This window comes from Pezoporus flaviventris, unplaced genomic scaffold (genome assembly GCF_033815535.1).
Source record: "Pezoporus flaviventris isolate CSIRO_AGI_PZ_B2104156 unplaced genomic scaffold, CSIRO_AGI_Pfla_v1 ptg000016l, whole genome shotgun sequence".
NCBI lineage: Eukaryota > Metazoa > Chordata > Aves > Psittaciformes > Psittacidae > Pezoporus > Pezoporus flaviventris.
In genome coordinates this window covers 45,608-66,057 of record NW_026892564.1, presented here as the reverse complement: position 1 = coordinate 66,057, position 20,450 = coordinate 45,608, and the positions used below count along the sequence as shown (strand labels likewise).

Below are 20,450 nucleotides of genomic sequence, written 5' to 3'. Positions count from 1 at the left end.
CTGCTAGTTTAAGTGAAAAAAGGTTATGATTACGTAAGTGACATTGCATTTACTGATCACAAATTTCAAGAAAAAAAGTTATAAAAACACGTACTGCTTGCCTAATCAAATATTAGCAAGCATTGATCCTTGGAAAAGAGCAAAATACCTGATTAAAAGGAGAAGAGAAAGCAAAAGCAAATTCTTAACATAGCCATCTATCACGCCATTCTGCCACCTTCCATTCTGAGTGGAAGGTGGATTTTCTGCCTTTGCTTTCCCTCCCCACTACATAGCAACACGTACACTGAGGAACCCTTTCCCACAAACTAACGTTCTGCTAAATCCAGCTACCCTGTGGAATACGCTTTTCCCCCAGGCAGAAAACGAGAGTGCTAGGTACTCGCGGCCCTTACCAGTGATGCTGTGCTACCAGAGGGCGCTCAGCATAATGAAGAGAGCAGTATGAGAAGCTACCTGCAAACAACCAGATGCTTTTATTTAAACCGATATGCCACTTATTACACAGGGACTTATTTTAAAGAGGCACCTGGTGATTGACATGTGCCACCAGGCGCATAAATAGCAGTATGTTTTCCTAGGGATTTTCACTTAACATCTCTACAATCCTTCTCTTGACTCAGAACTCCTCCTTTTTCTTTACCACTTTCTCCTCCGTACTACTTCCAGCTTCCAACCATGGCTCTTCTATTCCTTACCTGCAATTTTTCCCACCCCCAGCACTGCAAGCCACAGTATCTGTGCCAGAATAAGGGTATTGAAAGGGTTTCCTCTACTTACTTTCATGACAGTTGTGGGAACTCAATACCTCTGAAACAAACCATTCTTTCAGTTCAAATGCCCAATCAAGTTCAAAAGGCTGACAGCGTAATTGCAAAAACATACTTCATTAAGTTAAAAAGTGTTCCCCAAAAGGAAAGTTTAATGGAGAAAATCAGTGACCAAAAATTCTAAAATGCATGTCTGTTAAAAATAATTATAGCTCACAGCAAGAACTTCAAATCTTATTTCTTACCTAACTTTAACAAAACCGCAGCTAATCACCATTCCTCATAAAATAAAAGGAGCATGATACTCTTTTGCTACAATCAGAAAAGTTAAAGCACACTAAATTTAGATTCAATTCTGTCCTTCAGCAGTGAAAACCACTTCTCAGTGAAACAAATATAGGCTGTGCATTCGTGTCTACATAAATGACATGACGTTCATGCAGAGTGAATGCCATTCCACACATATGTCAGAACAGTGATTAATTAAGCAACTGTCTTCAGTGATTTCTCACACCTGGTCATACACATCCAGAAATTCTATGCAGGATTCTTTTGACTGAGACTGGAAAGAGTGGTCTGCTGCTTAGGACAAGCAAGCATCAGATTGATTTCTAAGCTTATAACACACCCATATAATTATATTAAAGCATTTTGAAATTAGAAACAATCCAGTACTTTGATTATTTATCCACTAAGGAAAGCATTTTTACCAAAATAGCCATACAGACAATCTTCTGTTCAGGGAAGAACCAATTTGTGAACATGACTATTCAAATACCAAAACCATCAAGTGGGCAAATGCTGTCCCCTGTCAGAGCCTGATCATTACAACTGGGGAATTTTAAATAGTGAAATGAATTACACAAAGCTCACTAAATGTGGGCAGTTAAGGGAGTCCTACGGTCCAGGTTAGTATTCTTCTGTGTGATGATAATGATCCAAGGACTGTCTAGATTCTCTTGCTGCCAAGATAAAGCACCCAGGGCAGCTGCACACCAAGCATCAACAAGCTGCAGCCAGATGCTGTCGTAAAAGGTGAAACTTCTGAAACTGGAGGCAAGATGAGCAGACAGGTAGTGACTGACCCTGGATGCACAGCTTTCAGTTGACAGTACGTAAAAAAATAAAAAATATATATACATATAAAATTTTTCCTCTAACTTCTAGACAACAGAATTGTATCTTCTGAAGGCCTTATCCTGCAACAGCTCCAAACACCTTCCTTTTGATGATTCACAAAAGATTACCATCCTCATGTGTCCTTTTGACTCATGCTGAAGCATAATTGCTGCTCTTTTTTTATTGCTGCACCCATTTTCTCTCATCTATCCTTTCTGTTTTCCCTTTATTTCTTTTAGTCTTCTAAATTTATAGATACAGGAATAGCTTTCTAACTTACATTCTTTTTAAGTCTCTTGTGCTTTGGCTCTTTCTTTTCTGTAGCTTTTCAGGAAGGCAGATACTGCAAGAGTGCCATTCTGCCTCTTAATTATTTAATCTACTAATTTCTTTTGCTGAAATGAAAGACAAAGGATCAGGAATACTTTAGTTCTTAATACACTGTCCAAGCCTCCAGCGATTTACTCATGAACTGATTGTGAATGACTCTGTTAGATGTCATTAGAGGTCTAAGGGATAATGTCATGTACAATAGAATATAAAAGATACAAACAGGTTTTCAAGCAGCAACATAACATGTTACCCAGTGCTGCAAATGTTCATTAGCACAGGTGAGGTACATGGAAATCAACTTTGCCATTTATACTATCCTGTTCTTGCTTGCCCATCAACAGTCACTTGTAGACTAACCTTGCTCTCCATCACAGACTGATAAACACCATTTTAATTCTGCTTGAATTCTGTTGAAAAAAAAAAACAACAAAAAAAAACAACCCCCAAAAGAGCCAAATGATCAGGACTATAGATAACAGTCTTTTGAAAGGTAAATCCACCAGGATGAGAAAACCAGTGTGACGAATAACTTCCAAGTGGAGGTAAACTGTAGCTTTCTGAACCAATGTGTGAAAGTCCAAGAACCAAGTTCAGAGTCCAAGAGGTGAGCCTGCAGGTTAAAAAGATTTGAAACTGCTAAAAACTGATCAATGTGGGGGAAAGTTCAATGTTTGCTCTAAAAATGCCAGAATTATACATCTGATGTATTAGTAAGTCCCTGCAAGGAGGAAAGGTGTAAAAAATTTAGTCAAAGGTGACTTGAATCATGCTAAAAAATGCTCAGCCATAATGCTTATTCACTAATCTGGCTAATTCTGAAAACAACTTTCTTTTAAGTCAATACAGCTTCCATCATCCTGAAAGAACAACTGGTCTTCTTTAGTGTGACTACAGAAATCCTACTCCATCCACTTAGACATAGTCTTCCCAGATCCACGAACAGCAGAGAAACCTGGCTAATACATCTCACTAACAGGCAGGGGTGAAGGTGTTACCTGGCTAAAAGGAGCATCAAGACAACAGGGAATCCACTAGGACTCTATATACTTCTCTTTCCCAGATAATGGCAAAACTGAACAAGATGAATGGCAGTAACATTTTTGGCCAGGGATACAGCATCCAGCACCACCTAGCAAGTCACTAGCCAGCATGCCAGCAGTGGAAGCAGGTGGCATTAGCATGTGCCCTAAAGGCAGCCCTGACGTTCAGAATTTACAGACTTGTATGAGAAAGCAGGCGGTGGAGTGGCCTGCAGACCACCTGCTGGTCTTTTTGGAGTCAGAAAAGAGGTGGCAGCCTGCCACTAGGAAGGAGCCAACTTCTGCCCTGGTGACTGACAGGTTTTCTTGATCCCCGGAGGAAAACGTATTGCTTCTGGGAAAGCAAGCCTGTGTGAAAGGCCAAAAAAAAGACATGAATGGACAATTTAGGGAAACTGCTCCTCCTTATAAATCCCCTTTTCTTGTTAACATGTTAATCCTTGTTTTTTTTTTAAATAACTCATTTTAAAACACTGAATAAATGATACAGATTCTGCTGCTTCGCTAAATAACAAGACATTCTTAGTAATTAAGCAGTTTTTTCTATATTCTGCGGAAGGAAATATTCTAATGAACTGATTATATATTTTTTTTCCATGACACAGAACACATAAAAATAAGCAATTCAATAATCATTATTACTGCTACAGTATATATTAATACATTTTGGATAAATCATTGCCTCTACTATCAACTCAGCTACTGCTCCTGCAAATAAAGCAATACCTTGTTACCTAGCAACTGAGCAAGTCCCTGCTACACTGCAAAAAAAAAAAAAAGAAACAAGAAAAAAAAGGAAATTTATATATTTATATATCCCCTTGGTTTCATGTTGAGAGAACATCCGTAAAGAAGAATAATCCACTCAAATGCCCTTAAATTCAGTATTTAAATAAAATGTTTGATCTGCCATGTTTCATGAATATTTTCAGAAGCTAGGTCTAGATTAAACATGCATTACCTCTTACTGGATGTAATGTTCTTGCTATGCATTTCTTGGAATATTTTATTAATGCACATATAAGTACACAGACATTACACATGTAAGTCATGACAGGCTCTTAATGCTACATCTTATCTGTATTAGAATAGGAATAGCTATTACATGGCTTTTTAAAAGTTCATTTGCTTACGCTAAATCAGTTCCTTTCCTGTTTAACACAGCAATGCACAGTATTAACCTCTTACTGATGCAATGTCTCCTTTTAGAGTTGTAATTTGTACAAATTATTCCTTGTGTTATATTAAAAAAAAATATGTACTACAAGCCCTGCCACTTCATTGCTTCACGTCTCTTGTCTGTTTTTGACAGATTGCCAACACCATGTGGGTCAAAAATGGATAACGGTAGCTCACAAGTCCTACTTGCGTGGATAAGCTACTGTCCCAAGTGTCGTGGTTTAAACCCAGTCAGGTAATTCGTTCGCTCACTTCTCCCCCTTCCTTGCCCTCCCCCTGCTCTCAGAGGGACGGAGAGGAGAATCAAAAGAATGCAACTCCCACGGGTTGAGATAAGAACAGTTTAGTAACTAAGGTATAACACAAATCACTACTGCTACCACCAATGATAATAATGATAAAGGAAATAACAAGGGAACAGAATACAACACCTCACCACCCGCTGACCGATAACTCGCCCCCCAAGCCCGACCAAGCTCCGACCGATACCTCCTCCAACCCTGCAGTCACCCAGCCCTTCCGGCTAACTCCCAGTTACATCCTGGGCATGACGTGCTGTGGTATGGAATACCTCTTTGGTCAGTTTGGGTCAGGTGTCCTGTCTCTGCTTCCTCCTGGCTTCCCCTCCTCCCTGGCAGAGCATGAAGTTCACAAAGTCCTTGGCCAAACCAAAACATCCTTGTTATCAGCTCTGTTCCCGAGCTGAAAGTCAAAACACTGCACTGCACCAGCTACCAAGAAGGAGAAAAAATGACTGCTACTGCTGAACCCAGGACACCAAGAAACACACAAACTCAGCAGCAGCTTCTGGTACCTCTGGTTACCAGCATGTGTCTAGCCCATGCTTTACTCCAAGTTGAAAAGGCGGCAGAAGGATTCGTGGCCTCATGACCAAACAGTATGAAGACATACCCTTCACTGCGACAAGGACTGCCAATAAGCTTGTGCAATAGAGAAGATACAAAGTCATGAAAATTGCTGTTTTGAAACCACAGTTTCATTAGTAGGTAATTGTTCTCACATTTAGTTTTGTCTAGGTCATCACCCTGCCCCCCAGATCCAATGTGAAATACGTCTGAACACAACACAAATTCCACTCCAAGTGGCCCATCACAAATCACTACTGCTAATCATAAATTAGGTGATCATTACACACCACACAGAAACATTCAATGCTGCTCTTAGTAACAAAACTGCAGTGAAAGTATTCCTGAAACATACTGTTAATGTTCTCTTGAAACTTTTTGAAGTCGCCTATCTCTCAGTATGGAGGATATTGGCTCAGTTAATCATAACACAAAAGTATACACAATCTATATCATGCTGCCTCAAACATCTGCTGCTGCTGTAATCCTTGATCATTCATTGCAGAAATATTCAGGAAATGATATGCCTGCACCCAAAGGCATCTCATTTTATATGGCTCTTACCATTATCTCCGAGTGCTATATACTAGTTTGAAATCTTTTGTACCTTGGTTTTGCCCATTTTATTTAACATTCTTGCAGCCTTTAACAGCTAGGTACCACAGTTCACCTCCCAGAGGAATGTGTGGAGCTCAGCAAAATGCATAATGCATAGAGATGGGTGAGCATGAAGTATCGGCTACCATGGCATTCAGAAGCCTCTTGCAATAAAAATTTCAGAAGTTAGTGAAACGCTGCAACTTCTACTTCTTACACATCTTACAAGAATAAAGCAAACATCAGAGACCATCCCCTACAGGCTTTGCATGACGAAGTCTGTGCATATTGTTTCTCCCTCTGGAATGCAGTCTTTAGTGACAGATGGCAAAACCACTACCTACAGATGGCTCAAATGGGGGCTCCATAGCTTTGATAAATACTTGCAATCAACTCCTAGGATAGGTACGGTTCAGGCAGCAGAGAAAACACAGGGAATAAATCCCTCAAAAACTTCTTAACTGTAGAATAATCACACACATTGCATTATCCTAAACAGACAGATGAAAGTCCTGGGCTCTTACTGAGCTGACAGAAATTCAGGACGACTTAAGAGGAGGTCAGTAGTTTAGGATAAAAGTGTTTGAAATGAGCATCACTCAGTTTCTTATCTACTTCATCCAGAAAACCATTTCCACTTTCATCATGGACCAAGTGCTCCTGATGAAAGTATTCTTGCTTTCCAGTGGGATTTGTTATACTTTGGAGGAGCAATAAACCCTATCACTGACAGAGCCTTGGTCTGGTTGGTAGAAAACATCCTTGCCTCAGACGGATGATTCACTACAGTGAGCAGAAGCATTTGAATCACTACTCTGCAAAATCAAAACTCACAGACAGATACTGGGGCTATTTGTAGCAGACTAGCATAATCTTTTCTAATCTTCTATAGAGAGCAGCCAGAGTGATTTCGTAAAGGAGTGTTTGCTGTAGTCGAGCACACGTCTCGGACACCTTGCTCTCCCACTTCCTACTGCTGAAACAACAGATGTGGCTTTGCAATGTCTTCTGCAGCAACACAGGCTAGTGATGGGCAATGTTTGTCACATGCCTTCAGCCACTCATACTTTGTGCCACTTGGGCAAGAGTTTTCTACCACATGGCATCTATCAGAATGTTCTCTTTGACCTGTCACTGAGATGCTATGGGTACATAGGCAATACAAAATACACCAGTTCCAGAAATTTGTGGACATTCAGCTAAATAACAGGTATATTGCAGTTTCATGTTGATGTCAGGACACAGAGAGGATGCACTCTAAAGAAACAGGCCCTCTACTTTAACATGCATATTCCGTTATGTATAAGTACCTTACATACCGAAGATAAACATACATAGGTATAAAAATATCTCCCAGATACATTAGGGAGGGTGGACTAAAGCTCCATTCGGAGTCCTTGGATTATGCAAGCTCCCTGGGCAACACATGGAGTAAAGCAGAGAATATCTTTGAAGAACCCTCACAAATATAACTCAGTCTTACATCCCAAAAAGTAAGAAAACACCCACACCACCCTTAACAGGCAATACAATGTTTCAAAGTAGCACAACCAAAACCTAGGGTTGCAAGACCTAAACTAAAATATCCCTATGGAAGAAGATACCAGAATACGATTAAACCTGTAATCATTTAAACCTTGACTGCAGTCCAATTACCACAGTTCTAGAATCTCTCCTGCAGACTGAAGTTTCGATTCCCTTCTACCATAAGTATCTTTTCCAGAATACAAACAGAAATCATTAAAACTGCTTGTTTTCAACTACTCCCATCCACAATTTAACAAGTTTGCTGTCCCCAGCTTCCAAGTTTCACAGCCTGAAAATGTGCTGTAGAGTCAGAAGGGAGCTCACTTTGTCAGAGCTTCAAGAAATAGAAAAAAATGTATTTTTTAATTTGTTTATTATTTATGATTAACTACCTCAACTTTTATCTCTTTTCAGTTCACAGAAAACCATGACTGACATTCATCTTTTTATGGAACTGCCGTATAGAAAAGGGAGACAGAGATTGCCATACTGTCAATGTAATTTCTGAATGCATCACACAATCTTTTGTAGTATGTCAAAAGTATAAACAAAAACACTCCATGTGTCATAGTCTACAAAAGGCATCAGGTTTTATAGCATAATAATGCATGACAGCTCTCTTAATACTTCTGATAATTCAGTAATTATGTAAATACCTTCAAATTTGATTACACAGACTCGCACATCATTAAAGTTTGTGCCAAACTTAGACTGCTTTACATGTGAATGCAGCATCATGAAAACCTTCAGACTGAACTCAATTACGTCAGTTTTCATACTGCTGGACCAGACCCTCTGCACAACACAGCAGTGTGTGACAAAGAGTGACCTGAAGTTATACTATCATCCCCTCATCCTCCGTTTGAACCTGTAGGATGTGGGGATACCTCAAGGCTGAGCTAAGCTTCAACCACCTGCTCCCTCCCACAGGCAGGGAGAGCCAGACCATTGTTCCATCCTCTTCAGCAGGACCCTATGCTGAGGTGGGAGAGAAAGAACAGAAGGAATGGGGGAAAGCTAGATGGTGAGATCCACCTTGGAAAGCACCAGTGTGGATTCTCCACACACACTCCAGTAGGGCAGCTCCAATTCTCCATTTCCCACTAAGAAGCACAAAGACACCAGGGCAAAAGGTTAGGATTTTGTTTTTTTTTAAATAGTAGATGTGAATAATTGCGTAAGACATACAATGAAAAGTATAAACTTCAGACTAAAGAACCAGGGAGGAGGTGAGTTGCTGAAAAATGTAATATAAACCAAGAGTGCTAAATTCCATTTAATTTACATATTTGAATTGACTGTTTTCTTGCTATTACCACCTCTTTCAGAATGCAGAAAATCCTTACAAGTCGGTTGTTTCTAACAAATTGAGGTAATACTTCAGGGGTGCTACTAGTTTTCCAGCTAGCCCACTCACCCTCTTTGTTATGTCATCACTGCATCAGGATCAACAAAACAGAGTTTCAACCAGAGCAGGTTGTGGTGGCTGAAATAAGATATTCTAAAAATAAGATTTATAAATGCGTGACACATCAGCCCCTAGCAATAGCAACAATACCAGATACAGCTTCTGTATAATGCATGAACACAAGATTACTGCCATGAATCAACAGTTTTGCATCAAAGTATAAAATCATCATCACATACAGATAACTAAAAGTGAAGATTGGTTAGAAAAGAAGAAATTTTATTCTACATGAGTATTTGTACCTTCAGTGATACAATGAGATTAGGAAGGTCAAATAACAATGGTATTACTTAAGTTACATAACTCAAACTAGGGTGCATGCCAATGCAAGAACAACATAGGAAGATGACTGCTGTTTTCTATTTATTCACCACTTCTAATTCAGGCTATTTCGTATCCAGTACATCTAAACTGCTTTTGCAAAACAAAGTTTCTTACACCAAGTCTAAGTTCTTACACCATAAGGCAAGAAAGATATTTTTAAAAACAAATTCTGCTCTGCAGATAAAAAGGGATTCTTCTCTTGCAAAGGTCCCGTCACAGATTACCAACCTCAGACACCAAAGAGCAGCAAGCTGGGAAATCACTTCCCAGTCTGACTAAACTACTGCCCTCAGCTGAAAGGGTCTGACCACAGGAGGGCTTTAGCAAGTCCCCAGGTACCATGCATGTACAATGCTGCACCACACCAAGGATCAACAGAAGGAATGATAGCTTTCCTTTACTTGTGAAAATAATTAGGAAACTGTTCAAACAGAAAGAAGCTTCCCAACTTCCTATGACTGGAGTGATATTTGATATACATAATAACAAAGGAAATATAATCTCAATGCAGTTATTTAAATAGGGAAAAATACAGTTTTTGGCATTTTACTTGCTCTTTAGCTTATGTTTTAAACTGCATTTATTTTATATGACCATTACCTATACTCTCATTACAGAAGTACAGTCCTGCAGTACTATCCTTAAATATGAAGGCCAAAGGATTTCAACAAAATTTTCAACCTAGGAATGTCACCTGCTTGTATATACAATAGAGTATGGCATATTTATTTTAACATAGTTTAAAGGGAAACTTAACCCTCTACAGCCACACTTTCCAGATCAGGACTGCCTAAGGTAAACTTCCACAACTGGACATTTACAGAGATTATCAACTAGTAGTTCCTCTAAAGGCACCTTTACTTTTGAAACCCACAATGAATTTGAAAGTTTAGAGCCTAATTTTTAGGCCACAAAAATGGAAAATACTGGCCTTGACCTCCCCCTTCAACATTACATTTTCTCTGAAGTTTTAGCCAACTAAGTGGTCAGTGAAAATGAATCAAGAATAAATCCACATTAGAAGATGGCTTCTTTAGCAAGAGTACATGGGGCTTCTATCAGTGTTTGGGCTCTCATGACAGTGATAGCAACAGGTGAATGCTTATTACCTTCAGAGAGTTATGTCAGGAGCTGCCCAAATACTGCTTCCCTGCAATTATAACTGAATGTACTCTACTGCTTTTCTATCTTCCTAGTACCCAAGCTTACTCCTGACAAAGTACATGAGACATATCTTCAGTCTGTGCAGTGAAATCAATGGTGCTATGACAATTTACACCAGCTGAGAACCTTGTTCAAAATCTCCTTGGGATATGTGATGCTTTCTTTTTCTGCCCTATGCTTCCTTATGCATATCATCACTGAGGAGCTACTGCTAGTCCCTGACAAATCTATAAAGAACAAAAATAGTGTCAGGAAGCCTTAGAAATGGAGCAGGAATGGGCACAGCCAACCACTAGAGGTGGAAAGCGCATTTTTCATCCAGGTTAACCCTGAAGATTATCCTGCGGACAGCGCTAAATAAACACTTGTTATTACTATGATGTAATCATGACTAACACACAAAGGACAAGTATGAAGCTATCTGGTGGTGTGCCAAGATGGCTGGGTGCAGGCAGCGGTTTAGAAGCACTCAAGTCATGGCACCATATGATGACACCAAAATCAATGTCTAGCGCTACGGCAAAGGGCCTTTTAATCTTTCATGCAGATCATAAAGATACTCTTTCAAACAACAAAAATTAGAATCACTAGAATCCAAACAGAAAATTATAATATTTAGTGCTTTTCCCATACTTTTATACTTAAAGAAGTGCAAGATAGATCCATGGGGCTTTGAGCAATCTGGTCTAGTGGAAGATGTCCCTTGCTCATGGCAAGGGGCTTGGAACTACGTGACCTTTAAGGTTCCTTCCAACCCAAACCATTTTATAATGCTATCACTCTACAAATAGTAAAGATTGATTGCCATTTTGCACAGGTACATAAAAATCACATGGACAATCAATTAGTTAAAATAATCATCAGTGAAACCCCTAGAAAAGGTTAGTGCGACAGACTTTTAAACCTATGACCACCTGTTAAACTGAATTTTACTATGAGTTTTTAAACAAAGATGAGATTTGGAAGTCTTTTTATAATGTGTTTTCTGTAGAGCCAATTTTTGCTTCTGAGATACTTGAGCTGGGCATAACATGGATTAGGACTGAGGAGTACTCATAAAGGTCTATGAAAATCCTTGAATTGCTTCTTGCTAGTGCTAAGAGCAGGAAAACCACCACAATCAGATTTTTTAAAAGAAAAATAATAACTTGCATTCAGTCTTGTAATGGCTTCAGTAAAAATACAAATGAGTCATACAATACTTCCCTTAGGTTTTGCTAAAGCATTTTGCTGTGTGACAATTCACTCCAATATCAACTTACCCCTGTGGTGGTTTATAAATATTAGTACAGAATGTTGAAGTTCTATGTATTTTCATCATATATTAATAGTGCAGGTGTTTCACTAACCAACTGCGTACTCATTAGTAATGAGCTTTCCAGGTGACTGCACTATTATCAAAGTAACACTTTTCCTAGATTCCAGCATTACCTCTGAATATATGCGTGGACAATAAAGGCATTAACAAAGCATGACAATGGTATAACAGCCCTTTGATTACGGGACCCTGAAGAAGATAATTAGACAGTTCTAAGTTACCTTAAATTTTAAGTGTTTTAACTATTTCAAAAATTATGTTTAGCCAGCATACTTATTCATGCAATAAGTGCCAGTATCTAAGACTTTATAGAACAGTAAAAAGTTGCTAGATTATTTTTACAAGCACTGTTTATGGACCTAATACATATGGCCAGGTATTTAAAATTATGACAGAATTAGTATCAATTTCAATGGGGTAAGACGAAGCCTAAAAACAGTCAGATAATTATGCATTCCTATTATGCATGTATATACACATACAATCATCGAATAGTTTGGGTTGGAAGGGACGTTCAAAGATCACCTAGTCCAACCCCCCTGCAATGACCAGGGACATCTTCAATTTGATAAGGTTGCCCAGAAAGACATCCAGCCTGGCCTTCAATGTCTTCAGCCGTGGTGCAACCACCACCTCTCTGGGCAACCTGTGTCAGTGTTTTACCACCCTCATGCAAACTTTTTTTCCAGTAAGGGTAGTACATATACACACATTTTAGTATTACATAATAAATACTGATGAACACCACATTTGACTTTGCATTTTCCTATATTCAGAATAATTACATGCAACCATCTTTTTTGCTTACCAGTTTACCACAGTGGCTTTTACTGTCATTCACAATACTTAGAAATAAAGATATTACGTGTAATAATGTTCTTTATTGAACAGATACACAAAGAAGAAAGAAATTATCTTCAGTATACCCTTGGTAAAAGAGACATATATTCTCACTGACATCTTGGCAAAAGCTTTACTGCAAGGTTTACAGAACCAGTCAAGATGGCATACATGCAAATACCCAGAAGCACTGAAGGTCTGACTCTACTCTGCAGTCTGCAGGCCCAGTCAACTAAATGAAGAGTTTAGATGACCAGCCACAGCTTGACAAGCAAAACAAGTGTTTCCTACCTCCAGGTTTCACAATGAAAAACTAAATGTTAATTCTCCACTGCAGCGGGGTAACACTCTCTGGAAAAAAAGTATTTCAGAAATTAAACAGTGGGCTAAAATTGGCTGTCAAACAGGCAAAACTCCTTGCTGACTTCATCTGCCATTACTGCAGCCATTATTAAATTTACCATTTTTACAGCATCAGAACTTAAAATACTCTAAACAACAGAAAAACCTCTATGGACATTTGCTGACTTCAGAAACCAGGGGCAGAATGCAGAACAAACTAATTACATGTAGCAAAGCTCACAGGAATCACCTTGGATTTCCTGCATGAAAAAGCTGGAAAAAACATAAGCAAAGAGACATATCTTTCCTTAACACATCATAGTTTTGTGTTTCTAGAAAGAGGACACTCCATCCAGCTGCAAAGGCCTAGGAGTAAGAAGTTCCATCTCAAGCTTCTTAAGGCCTTTTTTTCCCCCCCATTCAGGCACTGCTGTTAAGCATGGAGCATGTGTGGTATATTTAATAAAAGTAAGATGGTTACAAATACTTAGTTCTGTAACAGGTAGAATTTTCATTTGGTTTTCCTAAAGGAAAACTGTCCTTTTTGGTTGCTTAGGAGGGATCATGCAAGTCTTGGAAACAAGTGAAGATATGAATACTCACAAGGGGAAAAAATGTACAAATCTTAACCATCCACGGAGTTAAGTATGTCCCAGTGTTGAAGATGATTATGATGCTGAACAAGTGCCCTCAAGTGACAAAACAGTGAGGGATTTCATAATATCCTTAGATACGCTGTCCTTGCTTAGTACCTCTTCTCTTGATCAAGCTGCATTTCAGACATTTGACTTAACCCAATCTCAATTATTGGTGTGCAGATATACTGGGATTTGAGTCCTAATGAAAATGAGGCAAATGTTTGGTATCATTGTTACACTTGCAACCTGTATGTTTTTGCGATTTCTCTAGATGTACCACAAAGACACTATCCAACCCCACAGGAATGAGCCAAGTAAGGACTATGCAAACATCATCTGTCTTAAAGAAAGGAATTGCAAAACTCCTAAAGATGTTCCTCAGTCAAATCAGTTGGAAATATCCCAGTAGCAAGAGGCTGAAGGCAGTAAGTAAGGAATAGAGGAAGACCAGAGATGATCCTGGATTTTCTCCTTTGTGCTTGAACATTTCTGTGACAATAAGGACCTGTTTCATTCTGTGATCTAAGGACAAGAGATAGTCTCCAGGAGGTCTGCCAGCATGTCTCAAAACAGAATCGCTACTCTTTCACCAGTGAAGGAAAGCTGTATCTTTGATGATTCTCCCATGGTTAAGGTTTGTTCAACACTAGTATCATCACTCCCTTACACTAGGCATAATGACTGCTATCTGCAGCTAACATGAAGATAGGCCCAAATGTCACTTGCAATACTCCAAGATATTTCACAGAAATTCACTGGGGGGTGGCAATGTCAACAAGATCTTTTCCTGTGCTCAAGCTTGTGAGAGTGAATCCAGGCCAAACATGAGGGGTTTTTAAACAAAGAATCTTTGGAGAGAGGACGAAATGTTTCTTAGTTGACTGAAGGACCTTTAGAAAAATTCTATTGCTCCAGACTACATAAACAGACAGGCAGAGAAAAAACGAAAAGCAAACCAACATCAGGTAACTCATTTTTTTCTCCTAGAATACTGAACAGTATATAACTCTATGTCAAAACCAATATGACCACTGAAACTCTCCAAAAACGCCCAGCAATCTTTACATGTAATCTGTAAACAAAGACCACCTCCAAGAGCAATTTAAGCATGGGAGCAGACTGATTAACTTATAGAGCTAAATTGTTGAGAATAAGGTTTGTGAAGACCTGCATCTTTGAATCTCAGTGCTCAAAATACTCAACATGCTTAAACACTACTAAAATCATCAAGTTTTCAAAGCTTTTCTTCTCAAAGGCGAAAAATACAGAAAGCCTATGGCTAGAGACAGCAATCAAACTGTGACAACGATGTGCTTTCATTAGCTTGATTACATTGTTTCAGCCAGGTTTATCTAAAGCATAACCCTTCAATACTTGGAACCATGACTACTGTCTTGTAGACAAGCTGGCATAGTTGGCACATGGACTAAAAGATCAAGTACAAGCAGCCCTCTGTTATAGCCTACACAAAGGGAGAAATTACATTGCTAGGCTGATACAATTTTCTGAAGGTGTTATTCTCCGGAATCTGACTGTGATTTCTTAAAAATAAGCTTGTCGCTCATATAGCTGTGAAGACAACATTGAAAATGTGAACTAGCATAAACCAACATGTTCCCAAATGTGAAAACAACCCCAAATCATCTCTCCAAGTAAAAACTGGCCAAATCATCACAATGATTGTTAATTTGGAAGACTAACATAGATTTTCAAGATTTCACAAACAAAGCATTGTGACAGTAGGACCACCAGGAAAAGAAGTCCAGTCTTACAAATGTAATGTACTCATTCTTGACATTTGGCAAATGAGTAAGATTGGACCCGGATTGATACCATTCACTCTCATCTCTCCTTTAACTCTCAGTCTGCACACAGAGCAGGTGTCTCAGGACCAAGAGCCAAGAGATCTTAAGTCCAAGGTTTGGCAGTTTCTCAGTCTGCTCAAAGCAAGCTGGAAGTTTACTATTTGTGAAGAACACTATTCATTATGCCTATCACTAACATTCAACAAATAAATATATAGATCCTTACCAAAATGTCAGCTGTTCAATGTTAAAGCAAAATGTGCATCTTCCTGATTGATGGAAATAAATTGAGTATTTCCAACATGGAATTCAGATTCATCTGACATTAAAATGTCTTGCTCTTGGAATCTTAAGTCAATTCCAACTAACTTGGATCACAGCTCCCTCATCATGTTCCTCAGTAGCAAAACTCTTGCTTAGAGTTGATCTGCTTTAGTTAGTTCAGTGCAGCCTTCTCCGATGGAGGCTTTATTGACAGCTCTGTTCCTAATTCTCACATTCTCTACCCTCCCTTTTTAACTCCATGTGCCCACTTCCAGTTAGAGGTGTTACGCCCCCCCCCCCAAAGAAAAATGCTAAGAGGAAAAGCATCAGGCCCTTAGCTTTCTGAATTAATTTTGGGGTACTGCATTTGAATGCCTTCTAAGTAGAACGAATATGTATAGTATATTTCAATTTGCCTTCTTACTGGATAAATTTATCTCTTCCCGACTATCACATTTTCCTGATCTGTAAAAAAAAACAAAAAACCAAAACCCAAAAAAAAATATAAAGGAGCTCACCAGTATTACAGAAAGCAGAGCTTACTTTGAATACATCAGTGAGTTCTTCCAATTCTCACTTGTCAACCATTTGCACAAATTCTTGAAATGGGACTTCACAGGCGTGTAAAGTTAAGAGAGTCTGTGAGTGACCACATGACGACAACTTATATAAGTTATATACACACATCAAAAAGAATCGATCTCTTAGCAAACTACTGTTGCCAGACCAAATTCATCAGCTAAAATCACTTACTCTCCATTCTTTTCAGAGTATCACTGAGACTTTTAGGATGCCATGAAAATGGAGTTTTAATTCGTTAAAGTAACTACACACTACAGGATTAAGTATTTGTACTTGGCAAACAAGTATCAACTTTACATGAATGCTTACAACTTGTGTTCATATTTATTCAAGAAAAAATGCCCCATTATCATGTCAACCTTCCACTGAGGGTTGGTTTCTTTTTTAAGCGGATTATTATATTTTATATTTTGGCATATACGAAAGAATATGACACTAATTGGTTCTTAACATGCATTCAGATGAGAAGTTACCATCCATCACGTCAGGGTCTACTTTAACACTAGTTGTAAGTTAAAATGCTCTTTACGGAACCATTACAATACATTATTATCAGTAATCCTGCTACAGATGGACACTATTAGTTTTCCTTATTAACGTTGTTGCAGTTGAGAACAGTACAGAGCACACCTTGATTTCGTGCATGTGGGCACACATTGCCACTGCTCACAGAGCAGAAAGAATTTTGCAAGGCACATGGCAACATGCATCAGTCCACATGCCAAAATCCTTAGGAAAACCGTTACTGCACGTGTGCAGCAAATTGAGTTCCAGCTGAAATTCTGAGGTATCATTTTTTCCCTCCCAGTACCAAAACTGCCTTCTTGCCATTAGGTAAAATAGCTATTCGTTAAGATGTATTTTTCAATACGCGCCTTTTTCGTAGATACTGAACCATAAACCATCATTCCGATCTCTACACACTTCTCCCTTCCATCAACCTTTTCGGTTTTTTTTTTTCCCCTTATAGAATAACCGTAGCACTTCGCCCAATTAGCGTTCCTTAAATAACCGAAAGGACAAACAGCGGTGCCTTGAAGCCGAGACGTTTTTTGACAAGTTTCAGACCAGAGCACAATCACAATCAAGTTACAAGACCTAGGAACACGGAGGTTTGCAATACTGACACAGCCCCCCCCCCCCCCCCCCCCCCCCGAAAACGGCAGCTGCAGGCTCGGTGTGCCGTGTTACCTCTCCCCCGGGCGCAGCACACCAGGTGGATGCCCACTTTCTCCCCCATCTCCGAAAGGGATTCTGGCTCGGACACGCACGGAGGGAGTACGCTGGGGCAGGCAGGGGTGCCCGGAGCGCCTTCCTCCCCCTACCGCTCCGGCCCGGTGGAAGCTCACCAGCCCACAGCACCGGCTCCGTCAGGCGGCTGAAACTCCGGCCATCCCGGTGCTCACAGCCGCCGCCTCCCCACCGCCCCCTGCCTGCCCCAGGAGCGCGGCACCCCGCAGCGCCGCCGGGTGGGAGTCGCCGTCGCCGCCCGCCCCAGAGGCGGTGGAGGGGCCACCGGCGAGGCTGACATAATCCTGCGAAAGCGGCGACCGCAGACGCCGCCGGCTCTCTCCCGCCAGCCTCCCAGGGTACGCTGCCAGAGCTCTCCCTTCCCCAGGGTGCCCGGGCCGTGTCCCAGTCCCCAGCCTCCCGCTCCGGGCTCCACGGCGGGGCGGGGGCGGCGCCCGATGGCCCCGTGCCCGGCCCCCTGTGCTCTCCCAGCCCTCCCGTGCCCCCCGGTCTCACCTAGGAGCGGCGGCGGCGGAGAGATGAGCTGCCGAGCCCGGCGGAGGCGGGGAGCGGCGGGGGGGCCCGACGTCTGCTCCGCAGCTGCTACCCCTCCGCGCTGAGCATCTTCCCCGCGCCCCGCGGTGAGTCAGGCAGGGCGAGCGCCGCGGAGCCGCGCACACCGGAGCCCCCACCGCCCTTCCCGTCCAGCCGCTGCCGCGCGCGCCCCCGCCAGCTCCCCGCTTCCCCCCCCACCCGCCTTCGCGGGTGCTCGCGCGCGCGTCCTGGTCCGCGCTGCTCCCGGAGGGGGGATGGGGGGTGTGGGTAAGGTAAGGGGTGTGAGGGGCGGAACACGGGGAAGCGCGGAGCGGAGCGGCGCGGGCGCGCGCCCGCGCGCGCGCTCACCGCAGCTCGGTGCGGTGCCGGCGCCGCGCGGGCTGCAGCGGGCGGGAGCTGCCGCGGCGCCTCCCCTCTGCCCCCGCCGTTACTATGGATATGGGCCCGGCCTCTCCTCCGCGCCCGCCCTCGCAGGCGGCCGGCGGCGCGGTGCCGCACAGCGGGGCGCTCCCGCAGGGCTCCGCTGCCCCGGGCCGGGTGGGGGCCGGCTTGCGGAGCTCGGGCGGCTGTGGGAGCCCGCAGCCAAACTCTGTGCCCGGCGGCAGCTGGCGGGAACCTTTCCCTGCTCCCTCGGCAGAAACATTTTTTGGTTGATTTTTAACGCCAGCGTTTAAATAAATCTTGGTCGAGCTCTCTGCTTCCTGCGTTAATACGACCAAATAAGCATCCCGCAGGATTGTTTACTCCGGTAACTGTACCCCGTTAAGCAGCACCCGCGCTAATAAGGGAAATAAACCACAGAAGGTGACGCCCCTGTAATTTAACTTTACAAAAGGCCAGGGGACAGAGTTGCACTTTCAGTCCCCCATGGCAGTTCTTATCTCCTGCTCTGCTTCCCCAAGGAAGTTACACACTTGATGGCTAAGTGCATTATCTGACAAGATCAGCCAGCAGAACCTGCAAGAAACGTTTTACCAAGTATAAAAATTTTACTTGGTTATGGCAGGTGAAGTGTTCGGTTTCTAATGCAGGCTGCGTTTCCCTGGCTTGTTTACAGCAGATCTCACCAAGAAGGCAGCCAGTCAGTTGCCTCAGGCCCTGATCCTGCCTCCAAAGCTACCAAGACTCAAGGAGAACTGGCTTTTCCGTGAAATAAAAGGCTTAATAAAAAAGTGAAAGACAATTTAAATACCACTCTCTGGACATGGTTTTGCACCGCCAGTTCATAGTGCTGAAATTCACAGCCTTCTCAGGAGGAGGAATATGGACAAAAGATGTAGAAGCCACAGGAGCTGCACCAGCAAGGCAAACTTTCCAAACACATGTATATGTCCATAGTCAAAACTTCTGAGAGACCTCACACTGATTAAATGTAGAAATGTAATTCACAGGCTCTTCTGTTTCGCATGGCCAACTGTATGTGCCCACACAGAACTTCAAGCATAGATAGCTTTGAGCACCAAAATAAGCCCTATTTGAGGCTCTGAATTTACATCCCTCAGAGCATTAATTACATCTTAAACTAGTGGTTAGCTGCATTTTTTCAAAAGCAAATCTTTCAAGAAAACAATGATCCTATCCAGAAGTGATTCTCTTGATTATAAACAGTGTCAGGAACACCTGTTCTCTACAAAAAGTTTTGCTGTGGCCACACATGGCCACTGAGCTCAGCACAATTAATGAATAGGTCAGCTGGATTGACTTGACTCAGCCACAACATTGTAGACTTTGAATGCACTAGTACACGTGAGTAAAGGCAGTAGAGTAAATTCTGTAAGTCACTAAGAGCAAATTAGTGCTCTCGGAGAACTGGCTGACTGGCTGCACCAAGAGGGTAGTGGTGAACAGCTCCTTTTCCAGCTGGGGACCTGTTGCTGGTCAGATAAGTATTGAAAGACTGTTCAGCGTCTTCATGAATGAGCCAGATGATGGGATCAAATGTACCCTGATGGAGTTTGATGATGAGTTGGAAAGGGGACACTTTGGAAGGGAGAGACACCCTCCAGGATAACCTGGATAGGCTGGAAGAATAGGCTAACAAGAACCTCACGAAGTTCAACAAGGGCAAGTGTAAGGTCTTGCACCTGGTAAAAACAGACCTAGAGTGCAGCACAGACTGGGATCTACATGGCTGGGGAGCAGCTCTCTGGAAAAGGAGCAGGGGGTTGAAATGGACAAGCTCCATGTAGGTGAACAGTGTGCTGCTGTGCCAAGTAAAGCCAACAGAATGCTGGGTTACATCAACAAGGGCATCACCAGTACAGATAAAAATGTCACTATCCCACTCAGAGATTATCAGGCCACACCTGGAATACTGTGTTCAGTTTCGGTCCCCACTATACAAAAAAGAAGTGGAAAGGCTGGAGAGGGTCCAGAGAAGGGCCACAAAACTGATCCAGGGACTGGGTATCCTGCCATACAAGGAAAGGTTGAGAGAACTGGGTTTGCTCAACCTTGAGAAAAGAAAGCTCGGGAGAGACCTCATCACC

At 41.9% G+C, this 20,450-nt stretch overlaps 1 protein-coding gene across 10 annotated transcripts in view; it reads right to left on the bottom strand.

The window, feature by feature from the left end:
• Nucleotides 1-18,340, bottom strand: part of LOC133269865 (ankyrin repeat and sterile alpha motif domain-containing protein 1B-like) — a 90,050-nt gene extending 71,710 nt beyond the window's left edge. For 2 of the 10 annotated variants that reach the window (XM_061454527.1, XM_061454533.1), the window contains exon 1: nt 17,923-18,221. The gene's annotated coding sequence lies outside the window, so the exon portion shown is untranslated. Of the gene's footprint in view, nt 1-17,525; nt 17,585-17,922; nt 18,228-18,309 lie in introns of those variants that run through there. The other 8 variants (XM_061454536.1, XM_061454534.1, XM_061454537.1 and 5 more) reach the window with 8 other exon arrangements.
• Nucleotides 18,341-20,450: the final 2,110 nt, after the last annotated feature.